Genomic DNA, 15,451 nt, shown 5'->3' on the forward strand with positions numbered 1-15,451 from the left:
ATCGTGATCTGGAAGTATGCGCTCCAGAAGACTCGCCAGGTTGCCCGTGTTGCGAAAGCCCGACGGGAATCGCGTTCGAAATCGCCCTGGCACTCGCGCGATGGTAAAACGTTGGTTCGCGCGTGGGTGAATGTGGGTGCGCCCGCGCACGGGCGCACAGTCGAAAATGCGCGAGGGCACGCAGGTGGGGGCGAGGGCACGCAGGTGGGGGCGAGGGCACGCAGGTGGGGGCGAGGGCACGCAGGTGGGGGCGAGGGCACGCAGGTGGGGGCGAGGGCACGCAGGTGGGGGCGAGCGCGGTTGTAAGGGCGAGCGCTGGCGGTCGGGAGACCGATGGTGCGTAGGCGAGCGATGGTGCGTGGGCAAGCGATGGCGCGTTGGCGAGCGATGGCTCACTGGAGAAAATTGCGCTGGCGCTCACGCAATGGAAAACCGTTGGTTCGCGCGCGCGAAGATGGGTGCGCATGTGTGTGGGCGCGCGATCGTAAGGGCGAGCGTAGGCGGCCGGGAGACCGATGGCGCATAAGCGAGCGATGGTGCGCTGGCGAGCGATGGTGCGCTGATGAGCGATGGCGCATTGGCAAGCAATGGCGCGTTGGCGAGCGGTGGCGCGTTGGCGCGTAGCGACCGATCGCTTACAGGAGAGTTAATGCATGGCCGCGTAGGAAACCTACGACGATTGAAGCGTTGGCGCATTGAAAACGCTTGCGCACAGGCGAAGAATCGCGCGGGCGCGTAGGAGATCGCTGGCGCGTAAGGATGGACCAGGGGTGCATGTGAGGTGTCTTCTGGGCGGCGCGGTGTGAAGTGGAAGCGGGCTGGCACGTTGGCACGCTGGAACTGGAACCGCACGTGGGCGCATTTGGCGCGAAACTTCAGAAGGGCGCTGCGAGTCCAAAAGACCCTGTGAGCGCCTGTGCGCTGGCACAGGAACTTCTTGAACTGCGCGTGACGAGGCAGGAACCAGGAGATCGTAGGAGTGTAGTTGCGTGGCCAGAAGATATGCGCGGCCAGAAGATATCGGCGAGGGTGCAGAACCAGAGAGATCGTCGGTGAGGAGGCGAAGGAATAAATCCCTTGCCTGCGCCCAGATCCGAAGATCGTGGGCGCGAGGGGGAACGTTGGCGCGAATTGCACACATCAAAGAAGGGGGGCGCAGATGCGCGCTGACGGGCAGGTGAACGTGGAGTTCAGTGAAGAAATAATCTCCCTGCTTGCGCCCAGATCCGGAGATCGTGGGCGCGAGGGCGAACGTTGGCGCGCATTGCGCACATCAGAAGAGGGCGATCAGATGTGACCCGGCGAGCAGGCGATCGTGGGCGTTCAGGAGAAGACTCAGCTACAGGAGGTCGCTGGGGTGTTGATTCAGCAGAAGTCTGGTTCACGGCAGGAGAGCATTTGCGAACTACTGCGCGCGAGCGTGCAGGAGAACAAGGTTGCACAAGTAAAACCTGGCACAAAAGGGACTTACTCACACCGTGAGATAAGCCCTTTGCCCCGAAGGGACCGGTGCCCGTTTGGAAAACGGGGAGGAGTGGCCCCCACAGCGCTTCTGCGTCCAAACACGGAGAAGGAAGACAAGAAGATCTGGCAGGTGTCGGAGAACGCGAACGAACTGCCGACAGGAGTAGCAAAGCAGCTGCAACGGTCTGTTTTCGTCGAGGAGGATCCTCTGCGGCTGAAGATGAAGACGACCACGGACAGTAGCACCATCATCAATCCTCCGAAGAGGAGTCTCTGTTAGTGAACTCCCCCGAGGGGGAGAGACACTCGCAGGAGAGACCGTTGGACTCAGCTGCCCCCTCGAAGGATGTTCGGAGGGGGAAACTGAGACTTCAGCAACAACAGCAGGAGAGGCGCCCCAAGGGCCATTGGATAAGCAAGCTGACCATAAAGAGGAAAAAACTCATACCTGGGAAGGGAACCTCCCTCGGAAGGAAAGTTACCACCCATGGAGGCAAACCTCCTGAGCGTTCTAAATGAACTAAGGAGCTGACAGTTGTCACGGGAGAACTTCTAGGAGAAGGGAACACGCCCATGACGAAGTCGTAGAGGAGGCGGCAACAGCAGACTCCCCAGGCCCCAACAGGACAGCTCTGCTTTGTTGGCACAATAGGCAAACAAAACACTAGATAGATAACTGTGAAAATAAAACAATTAGTTAACATTAATTCCCCCGGGGGAACTCCGAAGAGGGACCCCTGAGGGAAAAGAACATAAGAATTACGCAACAGAAATGCGCCCTCCTCCCCCACTGACACTCACGGGAAGGGGGGGAAGGCGGAGAACTGTAACAAAACAGAATTATAACAATTATAATTATATAATTCATCTAAGAATGTTCACTAATAGTAAGAACGAATGAACCCCGAAGGAAAGCGTTCTACACAGAAGCTGAAAAGTTAACAAATACAATTAGATTTGACTAAAAATAATTGAGACAAAATAAACGGAGTAGCAACTCATCACGCAACGGAAGGAAGCTACCGTAATACGTAGTAGAAATAAAAGGGTGAACGACCTCAAGGAGAGAGAGAGACCGTAGTCAACTAAACTCCCATGTTCCCTCTGCTGAGAGACCAAGTTCCCCGTAGGGAAGGAGGAACAGCGGGAAACAGATAATATGTTATTTTTATTAGTAAAATAAATTTTTGAATATACTTACCCGATAATCATGTAGCTGTCAACTCCGTTGCCCGACAGAATTCTATGGAGGGATACGCCAGCTATCACAATACTAGAAGGGGGTGTACTCACCAGCGCCACCTGTGGCCAGGTACTATAGTACTTCTTGTTGACACCTCCTCAATTTTTCCTCGGTCCACTGGTTCTCTATGGGGAGGAAGGGAGGGTCGATTAAATCATGATTATCGGGTAAGTATATTCAAAAATTTATTTTACTAATAAAAATAACATTTTTCAATATTAAACTTACCCGATAATCATGTAGCTGATTCACACCCAGGGGGGTGGGTGAAAAACCAGTGTACAAGACTAAAGGATAGCTAAGTATCCCGTATTTCATATAATCAGTTATCCACAATAACAATGAAATAATAAGTACCTGGTAAGGAAGTCGACTTGAACCGTTACTCTGCCTTTAATAAGATCGTCTTCCTTACTGAGCGCAGCGTTCCTCTTGGGAGGCTGAATCAACTCAAAGGTGCTAAAGTATACAGGGCTGCAACCCATACTAAAGGACCTCATCACAACCTTTAACCTCGGCGCTTCTCAAGAAAGAATTGACCACCCGCCAAATCAATAAGGATGTGGAAGGCTTCTTAGCCGACCGTACAACCCATAAAAAGTATTCAAGAGAAAGGTTAAAAGGTTATGGGATTATGGGAATGTAGTGGCTGAGCCCTCGCCTACTACTGCATTCGTTGTTACGAATGGTCCCAGGGTGTAGCAGTACTCGTAAAGAGACTGGACATCTTTGAGATAGAATGATGCGAACACTGACTTGCTTCTCCAATAGGTTGCATCCATAACACTCTGCAGAGAATGGCTCTGTTTGAAGGCCACTGAAGTAGCCACAGCTCCCACTTCATGTGTCCTTACCTTCAGCAAAGCAAGGTCTTCTTCCTTCAGATGAGAATGTGTTTCTCTAATCAGAAGCCTGAATAGTAAGAAACTGAGTTCTTAGAACTTGGAAAAGAAGGTTTCTTGATAGCACACTATAAGGCTTCTGATTGTCCTTGTAAAGGTTAAGACCTTTTTAGATAGTACCTAAGAGCTCTAACTGGGCAAAGTACTCTCTTCAGATCATTCCCCACCAAGTTGGACAGGCTTGGGATCTCGAACGACTTAGGCCAAGGACGTGAAGGAAGCTCGTTTAGCAAAAACCGAGCTGCAAGGAACATGTAGCCGTTTCAGATGTGAAAACAATGATCCTGCTAAAGGAGTGGATCTCACTTACTCTTTTAGCTGTTGTCAAGCACACGAGGAAAAGAGTTTTTAATGTGAGGTCCTAAAAAGAGGCTGATTGGAGAGGTTCAAATCTTGATGACATAAGGAACCTTAGGACCACGTCTAGATTCCAGCCTGGAGTGGACAACCGACGTTCCTTTGAGGTCTCAAAAGACCTAGGGAGGTCCTGTAGATCTTTGTTGGTGGAAAGATCCAAGCCTCTGTGGCGGAAAACCGCTGCCAACATACTTCTGTAACCCTTGATCGTAGGAGCTGAAAGGGATCTTACTTTCCTTAGATATAACAGGAAGTCAGCAATCTTGGGTTACAGTGGTACTGGTTGAGGAAACTGCATTGGTCTTGTACCAGCTACGGAAGACTTCCCCTTGAGACTGATAGATTCTGAGAGTGGATGTTCTCCTTGCTTTGGCAATCGCTCTGGCTGCCTCCTTCGAAAAGCCCCTAGCTCTTGAGAGTCTTTCGAAAGTCTGAAGGCAGTCAGACGAAGAGCGTGGAGGATTGGGTGTACCTTCTTTACGTGAGGTAGACTTAGAAGGTTCACTCCTAGAGGAAGAGTCCTGGGAATGTCGACCAGCCATTGCAGTACCTCTAAGAACCATTCTCTCGCGGGCCAGAGCGGAGCCAACAAACGTCAGCCGTGTCCCTTTGTGAGAGGAGAACTTCTGAAGTACCCTGTTGACAATCTTGAACGGCGGGAATGCATACAGGTCGAGATGGAACCAATCCAGCAGAAAAGCATCCACGTGAACTGCTGCTGGGTCTGGAATCGGAGAACAATACAACAGGAGTCTCTAGGTTATCGAGGTAGTGAACAGATCTATGGTTGGCTGACCCCACAGGGCCCAAAGTCTGCTGCAAATATTCTTGAGAAGGGTCCACTCTGTGGGGATGACCTGACCCTTCCGTCTGAGGTGATCTGCCATGACATTCATACCGCCCTGAATGAACCTCGTTACCAGTTAGCTTTCGATCTTTAGACCAGATGAGTAGGTCCCTTGCGATCTAGAACAACTTCCACGAAAGAGTCCCTCCCTGCTTGAAGATGTAAGCCAGGGCTGTGGTGTTGTCAGAGTCCACCTCCACCACTTTGTTAAGCTGGAGGGACTTGAAGTTTATCAAGGCCAGAATAACCGCCAACAACTCCTTGCAATTGATGTGAAGTGTCCTTTGCTCCTGATTCCATGTTCCCGAGCATTCTTGTCCGTCCAAAGTCGCACCCCAGCCCGTGTCTGATGCGTCCGAGAGGAGACGGCGGTCGTGTTTCTGAACAGCCAAATAGACTTCCTTGAGAAGAAAGCTGTTCTACACCACGCGAGAGAAGACCTCCTCTCTTCGGAAACAGGAACTGAGACCGTCTCTAGCGTCATGTCCTTTATCCAGTGAGCAACTAGATGATACTGAAGGGGGGGGAGGTGGAGTCTCCCTAACACGATGAACAGGGCCAGCGATGAAAGTGTCCCTGTTAGACTCATCCACTACCTGACTGAGCATCGGTTCCTTCTCAGCATGCTCTGGATGCATTCTAGGGCTTGGAAGATCCTTGGGGCCGACGGAAAAGTCCGAAAAGCTCGACTCTGAAGATCCATACCCAAGGAGACAATGGTCTGGGATGGGACGAGCTGAGACTCCTCAAAATTGACCAGGAGGCCCAGTTCCTTGGTCAGATCCATAGTCCATTTGAAAATCTCCAGACAGCGACGACTTGTGGGAGCTCTTAAAAGCCAGTCGTCTGACGGAGCCGGACACAAGATCATGGTACTGCTGCACAGTCTGTGAACTGTCAATCATGGGCAAGCGAGGAAGTACAGTGACAACCCGAATCTGTCTAGACTGTCTGGTTCATACAGACAACTCCTTATCGGGTTGCTGAGGTTGCCGCACTGCGTCACAACAAGTCACTTCTGTTGGTTGTTGAACGTCTTCCCCGTGACACATTGACTCCGTAAACAAAAAATCCTCTAACAAGGACTAAGCTTGGACTGCATGTCTTGCAACACAGCTCAAGGACTATGGGAGCAGGTGTGGTAACAGACGGGATTAGCGACTGAAGTGGAATCATTACCTTCCCTGGAAGCATGTTATGCTTAAATAAAAGTCCATAAGAGGCTATGCAGCTAAAGGCTCCCTCCAAATGACAGAGTCCTCAAGGGAATATCAGAAGGAGGGAGAAAAGAACTTTCTCATCTACGGGGACCATATCCTAGAAAAGCTAAGTTCTCTCAGTGAGGGTTCACTGGTGCAAAAGCAGCAGACTAGAAGGCAACGTTATGAAACTGCTTGACAGTCTAGAGAGTTGGCAACAACCAAAGATGTGTGACTGAGAAGCATGCGGTAAGGTATGCAGAGCATGTTGTATGCAGAGTATGCTGTATGCAGAGCATGCTGTATGTAGAGCATGTTGTATGCAGAGCATGCTGAATGCAGAGCATGCTGTATGCAGAGCATGTTGTATGCAGAGCATGCTGTATGCAGAGCATGTTGTATGCAGAGCATGCTGTATGCAGAGCATGCTGTATGTAGAGCATGTTGTATGCAGAGCATGCTGAATGCAGAGCATGCTGTATGCAGAGCATGTAGTATGCCGAGCATGCTGTAAGCAGAGCATGCTGTATGTAGAGCATGCTGTAAGGTAAGCAGAGCGTGTGCATGGCGTTTAACATTTCTCAGAAATTCCATGACCAGTGCTAGAGTGCTTTATGCATGCTTGCATGGGGTTTAAATATCAACATAATATTTACCTTACATTCATAACTCATGATTCATATTTTTTGCCATATTCTGCGATATTGTTAAAAATATATTGCAAGGAATACAAATATATTTTTATAAGTAATACAAATAACCTCCATTATCATAAGGTTTGAAAATGGAGGTAAGGTATGCTGAACAGCAGAGTCAGAACGAGCTGGAACAACAATAGTTGTGGTTTCCTCTTCAAGACTCTGTTGAGGGAACACCTGAGGCTCAGTCTGCAAAGGCTGATCAAAGGAAGTAGCAGAAGGTAGGCGCATGGGTGGAGGAGGCTGACTCCTGGCATGAGTGGCTGAACCCAAGGGTTGCGCTTGCTGAGCGGTTGGCGGAAGCGGAGTAGCAAGTTCCTGTTCCTGTGGTGTGAGCGGAGCGCGATGAGGTAGAGGCTGCGCAGAACAAGGTAAATGTCTCGCAAGCTGAGGCTCCTGAGGCGCAAGGCTAAGGTGTAGTGGTGCTTGCCTTGTGGAGGGTTGAGCTCGCTGCAGCGAGAGCTGAGGAGACTGACTCAAGGACGGGAGAGGTTGTTGTACCTCAACCGAGTGTTGCATCACTGGTGGAGCAGCAAGTGGAGGCGGAGGAAGAGAGGTATAATCCTCCTGATCCCATTGTAAAGGTTGCCTTAAAGAAGGCGGAGGCTGAACACCACTGGGAACAGCAAACTCAGAACGTGGCTCAACATCGTACGCCTGGCAGGTGGTACTGCGATCAGGCGGAGCGAGCTCAGGCGGAGGGAGTGTAGGCGGAGGCGGAGGCGCAACACTCTCAGCCCGACACTCACGCATCAAGACCGAAAGTTGTGACTGCATGGACTGCAGTAGAGTCAACTTGGGGTCGGCAGACACTAAGGTCTGCTGAGGTAAAGCCTTAACAGCAGAGATCTGTTGCGGCAGAACCTTACTCCTCTTAGGCGGAGTGCATTCAACTGATGACTGAGGAGAGTCAGAGCTAACCCAATGACTGCATCCGGGTTGTTGAACTCTAACTTCGTACGTCTGGCATAGGTCTGGACTTTACGTTTAAGAGGTCTTGAGACCTGAGACCAGCGTTTTCTCCCCTAAATGTCTTCTGCAGACGAGCAAAATAAGGGCTCAATCGTCTGCGGGTGGGAGTGACGGTCTCGGTAAGACACGCCCACAACCACCGAGGATACTTCTGTGCGCCGATCAAGGCCTGCTGAACCCTTATGCCCTTCGACATTGCTTCTCCCCTGGGCTTGGGAGCTTGCAAGAGGTCCCGGACTGGGAGGACGACTGGCGCGCACAGAAGTACCCTCACGCATAACACTGACACACTTTGCGCTAATCACTTATCACTTTGATTTTCTGTTTGCACTTATTTCACTGAACTCGAAACTTTAAGTGGTTTGTACCTGAAACACGCAATTCTATCCTTTCTCAAAAGTTAGTAATTGCGAAAACAGAATTACAATGTAACAGAAAAATCTAATGAAAGATAAATAATTCAGTGGCTGGAAAGAGACTAAACACTAGATCACTCTAGAAACGTTTACCTTCTTCCCCTAAAGAGACTAGGGAGAAGAGCAAAAAACGATAACAACGTTACTCGCTTGAATGAAACGTTTATCCTCCTCTTTCTCCCTCCGTCTCTATCTCTCTCTCTCTCTCTCTCTCTCTCTCTTGACTTAGAACCTGAGAGAAGAGCCCAATCATATATATCGTTAAAACATATTATTGTTAAAGGAAAAAACTGAAATATTTCCCAAAATGAAAAGTTCCTTTATTAGGATTAAAACCATTAAGTTAAGAAAGAATGAACAAAACGCTAGACACGGTTACTCTTACTGCAACGTGAAACCGTGAAAATTCTTACTCTATCGTAACGATAGAGCGCAAGTTGAACGTTCTGAACGTCAACAACTGCAGAGACAAAACAAAACGTTAGTTCAACTTTGAAAACAGTACGAGACTATCAAAGAAATTCTTTCAAACTCTGTGGCGGAAATAGCATAATATGTTAACAGGTAAAACCGAAATGACGGGCTCAATGTTAATTAACTTCGGTACCAAGAAAAGACCGCCTACTATTAGGAAGGTCGAATATAAACAAATATAAAAATTAATTTTAATAAGTTTATAATAAAAGGAAGTTAATCGAAGAGGCCTATAAGAGGCGGAGAGATATAAAATAAATCTATAACTTTTGTTAAGCAAAATTAAGAAAGAGAGTCTATACTCTCTTAGACACCAACACTTCCGTCTAAGGGAAGGGTCGGCCATTTAAAGGTGAAAGAGAGTTCATACTCTCTTCGTCACCATAATTTCAAATTAATTCCAAAAGCTAACTAAGCTAATATAGAAGGTTCCAGTAAAGCGACAGCCGAAATCAAAGAGAAATACTTCACCAAAATCGTGAAAATACTCCAAGAACATAAGCGTATCCCAGAACGTCTTGCCGGAAGCACGACAGAGGAAAAATTGAGGAGGTGTCAACAAGAAGTACTATAGTACCTGGCCACAGGTGGCGCTGGTGAGTACACCCCCTTCTAGTATTGTGATAGCTGGCGTATCCCTCCATAGAATTCTGTCGGGCAACGGAGTTGACAGCTACATGATTATCGGGTAAGTTTAATATTGAAAAAAATATAGTCCAGCAATGACGATTCCCCACGGCGCCCGCCGAAGGGAGACCGAAAGACCAAGGGAGAGATCGCAACCCATGAAATGTCACCGTGGGGGCCTAGGACCACACGGAGAAGTTGTCGTACAATGAGTGGACTTCCTACACAAACACTGAAAAGGAAATTTACTGTATTTCTATACTCAAATATATACATAAACATAAGAATGTTTACATATATATTAAGTATAAGAAAAGTAAGTAATTAAATAAGACAAAACATTAATGGCTGCCATGCGAGGACGGGACAGAGACGTCTGTTCATTGTCCGAGCCAAAAGTGAAGTGAAGCAGTTCACCAGTGTGTGAGGGGGGGGGGGGGGGGAGGGGTAGCTAGCTACCACTCCCCTACCCCTTTGCCAACTAGCGCGGGGGTAATACACCCTCGTTAAATTCTAATGGCTTGTCATTTCAGCTACGCCAAAAGTAAACCCCCCCCCCATGTAAATAGCGTGGTTTGTATTTCAGTTACGGAACAAATAAGAATTAAAAGTTAAGTATGCGCCCTCCTCCCCACTGACATTCACGGGAGAAGGGGGAGGGCGGAGAACTGTAACAAAAAACAGATTTATAACAGAATTATAATTATGTAATTCATCTAAGAATGATCACAAATAGTAAGAACCACTGACCCCTGAAGGGAAGTGTTCTCCACAGAGAAGCTGAAAAGTTAAAAATACAATTAGATTTCATTAAAAATAATTGAGACAAATAAACGGAATAGCAACCAACCCGCAACGGGAAAGGAGTTTCCGTAATAGTATGTAGTAGTAGTAAGGGGTGAACGACCTCGAGTAGAGAGAGAGAGACCGTAGCCAAATTAAACTCCCACATTCCCTTCGCTGAGAATCCAAGTTCCCTGTAGGAAAAGAGGAACAGCGAAGATAATAGATGAATGAAGAAAGTCCAGCGATGACGATTCCCCACGGCGGCCGAGTTAATGGAAAAGCCGAAGTAAAAACCGATGGACCAAGAGGGAGAGGCCGTACCCCATGACATGGAACCACGGTGGCCTTGCACTACACAGGTGTCGTTGTCGTACATTACACACACAGCACAAACACTGAAAAGAAAACTTACTACATTTCTATACACAAATATATACATAAACATAAAGAATGTTTATATATATATATTACAAGTATAAGAAAAATTAAGTAAAAAGAAAAAAAGCATTAATGGCTGTCAAAGAGGGGAGGGTGAAAGCGGACACGTCCGATCACCACCCGAGCCAAAGTAAAAGCAAAGTGAGCTCACCACACAGGTGTGTGAGGGGGGGGGGGGGAGCAAGCTAGCCCTGCCTAACCCCCGCTAACTAGCGATGGGGGTAATAAACCCTCGTTAAATTTCTAATGGCTCGTCAGTTCAGCTACGCCGAAAGTAATACCCATATTAAATAGCGTGGTTTGTATTTCAGTTACGGAACAAATTCTATTTTAATAATTTATTACTTCTTGTGTAGTTTATTTCCCTGTTTTCTTTCCTCCCCTCACTGGGCTATTTTTCCTTGTTGGAGACCTTGAGCTTATACCATCTGGCTTTTCCAATCAGGGTTATAGCTTATCTTGTAATAATAATAATGAAAATATGTCTGAAATTACAAATAGCTGTCAGGGTCAATACTAGGGGTTAAATGGGAAATAAAAAATAATTTGCCACCAAAGTTACATAAAAGAAAGAGATTCGGCAAGAAGAGCATCAAGGGGATATGAATATATGTATCATTGTATATGCAGGCAGTGTTAATATTTATTTCATTTTATATCTTAACAAAATTTGCAAAATTCTTTTAATCAACATATTCAATAGATCTATACTATTACATTAGTTTGAATCCCATAACCATGATTCAACGGGTAATTATAAGCAACAAAATCACATTTTCTTTTTTTTACAACTTATTCTTTTTAGTTTCAAGTGCTAGGTAAACCCATTATAACACCTACCATTATCTAATAGCAATTAGTGACCACAGTGAGAAACCTCTAGTAGGCTATAGACATGGTCCTACCATTATCTAATAGCAATTGGTGACCACAGTGAGAAACCTCTGGTAGGCTATAGACATGGTCCTACCATTATCTAATAGCAATTGGTGACCACAGTGAGAAACCTCTGGTAGGCAATAGACATGGTCCTACCATTATCTAATAGCAATTGGTGACCACAGTGAGAAACCTCTGGTAGGCTATAGACATGGTCCTACCATCATCTATTAGCAATTGGTGACCACAGTGAGAAACCTCTGGTAGGCTTTAGACATGGTCCTACCATCATCTAATAGCAATTGGTGACCACAGTGAGAAACCTCTGGTAGGCTATAGACATGGTCCTACCATCATCTAATAGCAATTGGTGACCACAGTGAGAAACCTCTGGTAGGCTATAGACATGGTCCTACCATCATCTAATAGCAATTGGTGACCACAGTGAGAAACCTCTAGTAGGCTATAGAGAGGGACCTACCATTATCTAATAGGAATTGGTGACCACAGTGAGAAACCTCTGGTAGGATATAGACATGGTCCTACCATTATCTAATAGCAATTGGTGATCACAGTGAGAAACCTTTAGTAGGCTATAGAGATGGATTTACCATTATCTAATAGGAATTGGTGACCACAGTGAGAAACCTCTGGTAGGATATAGACATGGTCCTACCATTATCTAATAGCAATTGGTGACCACAGTGAGAAACCTCTGGTAGGATATAGACATGGTCCTACCATCATCTAATAGCAATTGGTGACCACAGTGAGAAACCTCTGGTAGGCTATAGACATGGTCCTACCATCATCTAATAGCAATTGGTGACCACAGTGAGAAACCTCTAGTAGGCTATAGAGAGGGACCTACCATTATCTAATAGGAATTGGTGACCACAGTGAGAAACCTCTGGTAGGATATAGACATGGTCCTACCATTATCTAATAGCAATTGGTGACCACAGTGAGAAACCTCTAGTAGGCTATAGAGAGGGACCTACCATTATCTAATAGGAATTGGTGACCACAGTGAGAAACCTCTGGTAGGATATAGACATGGTCCTACCATTATCTAATAGCAATTGGTGATCACAGTGAGAAACCTTTAGTAGGCTATAGAGATGGATTTACCATTATCTAATAGGAATTGGTGACCACAGTGAGAAACCTCTGGTAGGATATAGACATGGTCCTACCATTATCTAATAGCAATTGGTGACCACAGTGAGAAACCTCTGGTAGGATATAGACATGGTCCTACCATTATCTAATAGCAATTGGTGATCACAGTGAGAAACCTTTAGTAGGCTATAGAGATGGTCCTACCATCGTCTAATAGCAATTGGTGACCACAGTGAGAAACCTTTAGTAGGCAATAGAGATGGACCTACCATTATCTAATAGGAATTGGTGACCACAGTGAGAAACCTCTGGTAGGATATAGACATGGTCCTACCATTATCTAATAGCAATTGGTGATCACAGTGAGAAACCTTTAGTAGGCTATAGAGATGGTCCTACCATCATCTAATAGCAATTGGTGACCACAGTGAGAAACCTTTAGTAGGCAATAGAGATGGACCTACCATTATCTAATAGGAATTGGTGACCACAGTGAGAAACCTCTGGTAGGATATAGACATGGTCCTACTATTATCTAATTGCAATTGGTGATCACAATGAGAAACCTTTAGTAGGCTATAGAGATGGTCCTACCATCATCTAATAGCAATTGGTGATCACAGTGAGAAACCTATTAGTAGGCTATAGACATGGTCCTACCATTATCTAATAGCAATTGGTGACCACAGTGAGAAACCTCTTAGTAGGCTATAGACATGGTCCTACCATTATCTAATAGCAATTGGTGACCACAGTGAGAAACCTCTTAGTAGGCTATAGACATGGTCCTACCATTATCTAATAGCAATTGGTGACCACAGTGAGAAACCTCTTAGTAGGCTATAGACATGGTCCTACCATTATCTAATAGCAATTGGTGACCACAGTGAGAAACCTCTTAGTAGGCTATAGACATGGTCCTACCATTATCTAATAGCAATTGGTGACCACAGTGAGAAACCTCTTAGTAGGCTATAGACATGGTCCTACCATTATCTAATAGCAATTGGTGACCACAGTGAGAAACCTCTTAGTAGGCTATAGACATGGTCCTACCATTATCTAATAGCAATTGGTGATCACAGTGAGAAACCTCTGGTAGGCTATAGACATGGTCCTACCATCATCTAATAGCAATTGGTGACCACAGTGAGAAACCTCTGGTAGGATATAGACATGGTCCTACCATTATCTAATAGCAATTGGTGACCACAGTGAGAAATCTCTAGTAGGCTATAGACATGGTCCTACCATTATCTAATAGCAATTGGTGACCACAGTGAGAAACCTCTTAGTAGGCTATAGACATGGTCCTACCATTATCTAATAGCAATTGGTGACCACAGTGAGAAACCTCTTAGTAGGCTATAGACATGGTCCTACCATTATCTAATAGCAATTGGTGACCACAGTGAGAAACCTCTTAGTAGGCTATAGACATGGTCCTACCATTATCTAATAGCAATTGGTGATCACAGTGAGAAACCTCTTAGTAGGCTATAGACATGGTCCTACCATTATCTAAAAGCAATTGGTGATCACAGTGAGAAACCTCTTAGTAGGCTATAGACATGGTCCTACCATTATCTAATAGCAATTGGTGATCACAGCGAGAAACCTTTAGTAGGCTATAGACATGGTCCTACCATTATCTAATAGGAATTGGTGACCACAGTGAGAAACCTCTTAGTAGGCTATAGACATGGTCCTACCATTATCTAATAGCAATTGGTGATCACAGTGAGAAACCTCTTAGTAGGCTATAGACATGGTCCTACCATTATCTAAAAGCAATTGGTGATCACAGTGAGAAACCTCTTAGTAGGCTATAGACATGGTCCTACCATTATCTAAAAGCAATTGGTGATCACAGCGAGAAACCTTTAGTAGGCTATAGACATGGTCCTACCATCATCTAATAGCAATTGGTGACCACAGCGAGAAACCTTTAGTAGGCTATAGACATGGTCCTACCATCATCTAATAGCAATTGGTGACCACAGCGAGAAACCTTTAGTAGGCTATAGACATGGTCCTACCATTATCTAAAAGCAATTGGTGATCACAGTGAGAAACCTTTAGTAGGCTATAAACATGGTCCTACCATCATCTAATAGCAATTGGTGACCACAGTGAGAAACCTCTGGTAGGCTATAGACATGGTCCTACCATTATCTAATAGGAATTGGTGATCACAGTGAAAAACCTCTAGTAGGCTATAGACATGGGACTACTATTACCGATAATGGTAGGTGCTATAATGGGTTCACCTAGCACTTGCATCTAAAAAGAATAAGTACAACTTGACCAAATGATTTTATTATAAAGGAAAGCCTGGGGTGTATGTATGATAGCGGCCACCTGTATGTTTGATTACGGCTAACTTAGATTACGGCAGTGTAAGGGGGTCGCAGAGGGGCGTTAGACCACCCCAGCCCCCCGTAAGGTAAGTATGTAAGGACACAGTTTGTAGGTTAGGTTAGGGTAGAAAGTTTAGGTTAGTTGATGTTCATTATTAATCTACACGGGAGGAACTAGCCGCTGATATGCAAAGGCTCTGAATGCCTTTACCTTAAAGTTTAAAGTGTAATGCTGCTTTTTGTACTGAATACATAAAAGTGAGATACGAATCAAACAAGAATTTTGTCAGGTTCCTGAAATGATAAGCAATGTCTGTATTGGCTACAATCACTGACTGCATTCTACTGAGTTTGGCTATCCAAATATGATAGCATAGGTTTGGCTGTCCAAATATTATATCATAAGATTAGCTACCATACAATGATAGGGTCTGTTTGGCTATTCAATTATGATAGCATAGGTTTGGCCCAGGTAATTGAATTACCTTTACATTTTTGTCTTGACACTTGGTTTTACAAAGGCTAACCTACCATCCTTAAGAATAGAGATCCATTTTAAGAGGCTAATCACTTATCAAACTGTTGCGATTATTAAAAGTATTCAGTTGTCTTATTCTTCAGTACCACGACGAAGTTGAATCCAAGTCCAATCCATCAATATGGCCGA

General features: G+C 45.5%; 1 protein-coding gene across 1 annotated transcript in view; it reads right to left on the bottom strand.

Annotated features, from left to right (window-relative positions):
• Positions 1–15,451, bottom strand: part of LOC137631724 (gastrula zinc finger protein XlCGF57.1-like) — a 36,354-nt gene extending 20,903 nt beyond the window's left edge. Inside the window, exon 1 of the mRNA XM_068363614.1 lies at positions 15,316–15,451. The gene's annotated coding sequence lies outside the window, so the exon portion shown is untranslated. The remainder of the gene's footprint in view (positions 1–15,315) is intronic.

The sequence above is a fragment of the Palaemon carinicauda genome, chromosome 40 (genome assembly GCF_036898095.1).
Source record: "Palaemon carinicauda isolate YSFRI2023 chromosome 40, ASM3689809v2, whole genome shotgun sequence".
NCBI classification, from domain to species: domain Eukaryota; kingdom Metazoa; phylum Arthropoda; class Malacostraca; order Decapoda; family Palaemonidae; genus Palaemon; species Palaemon carinicauda.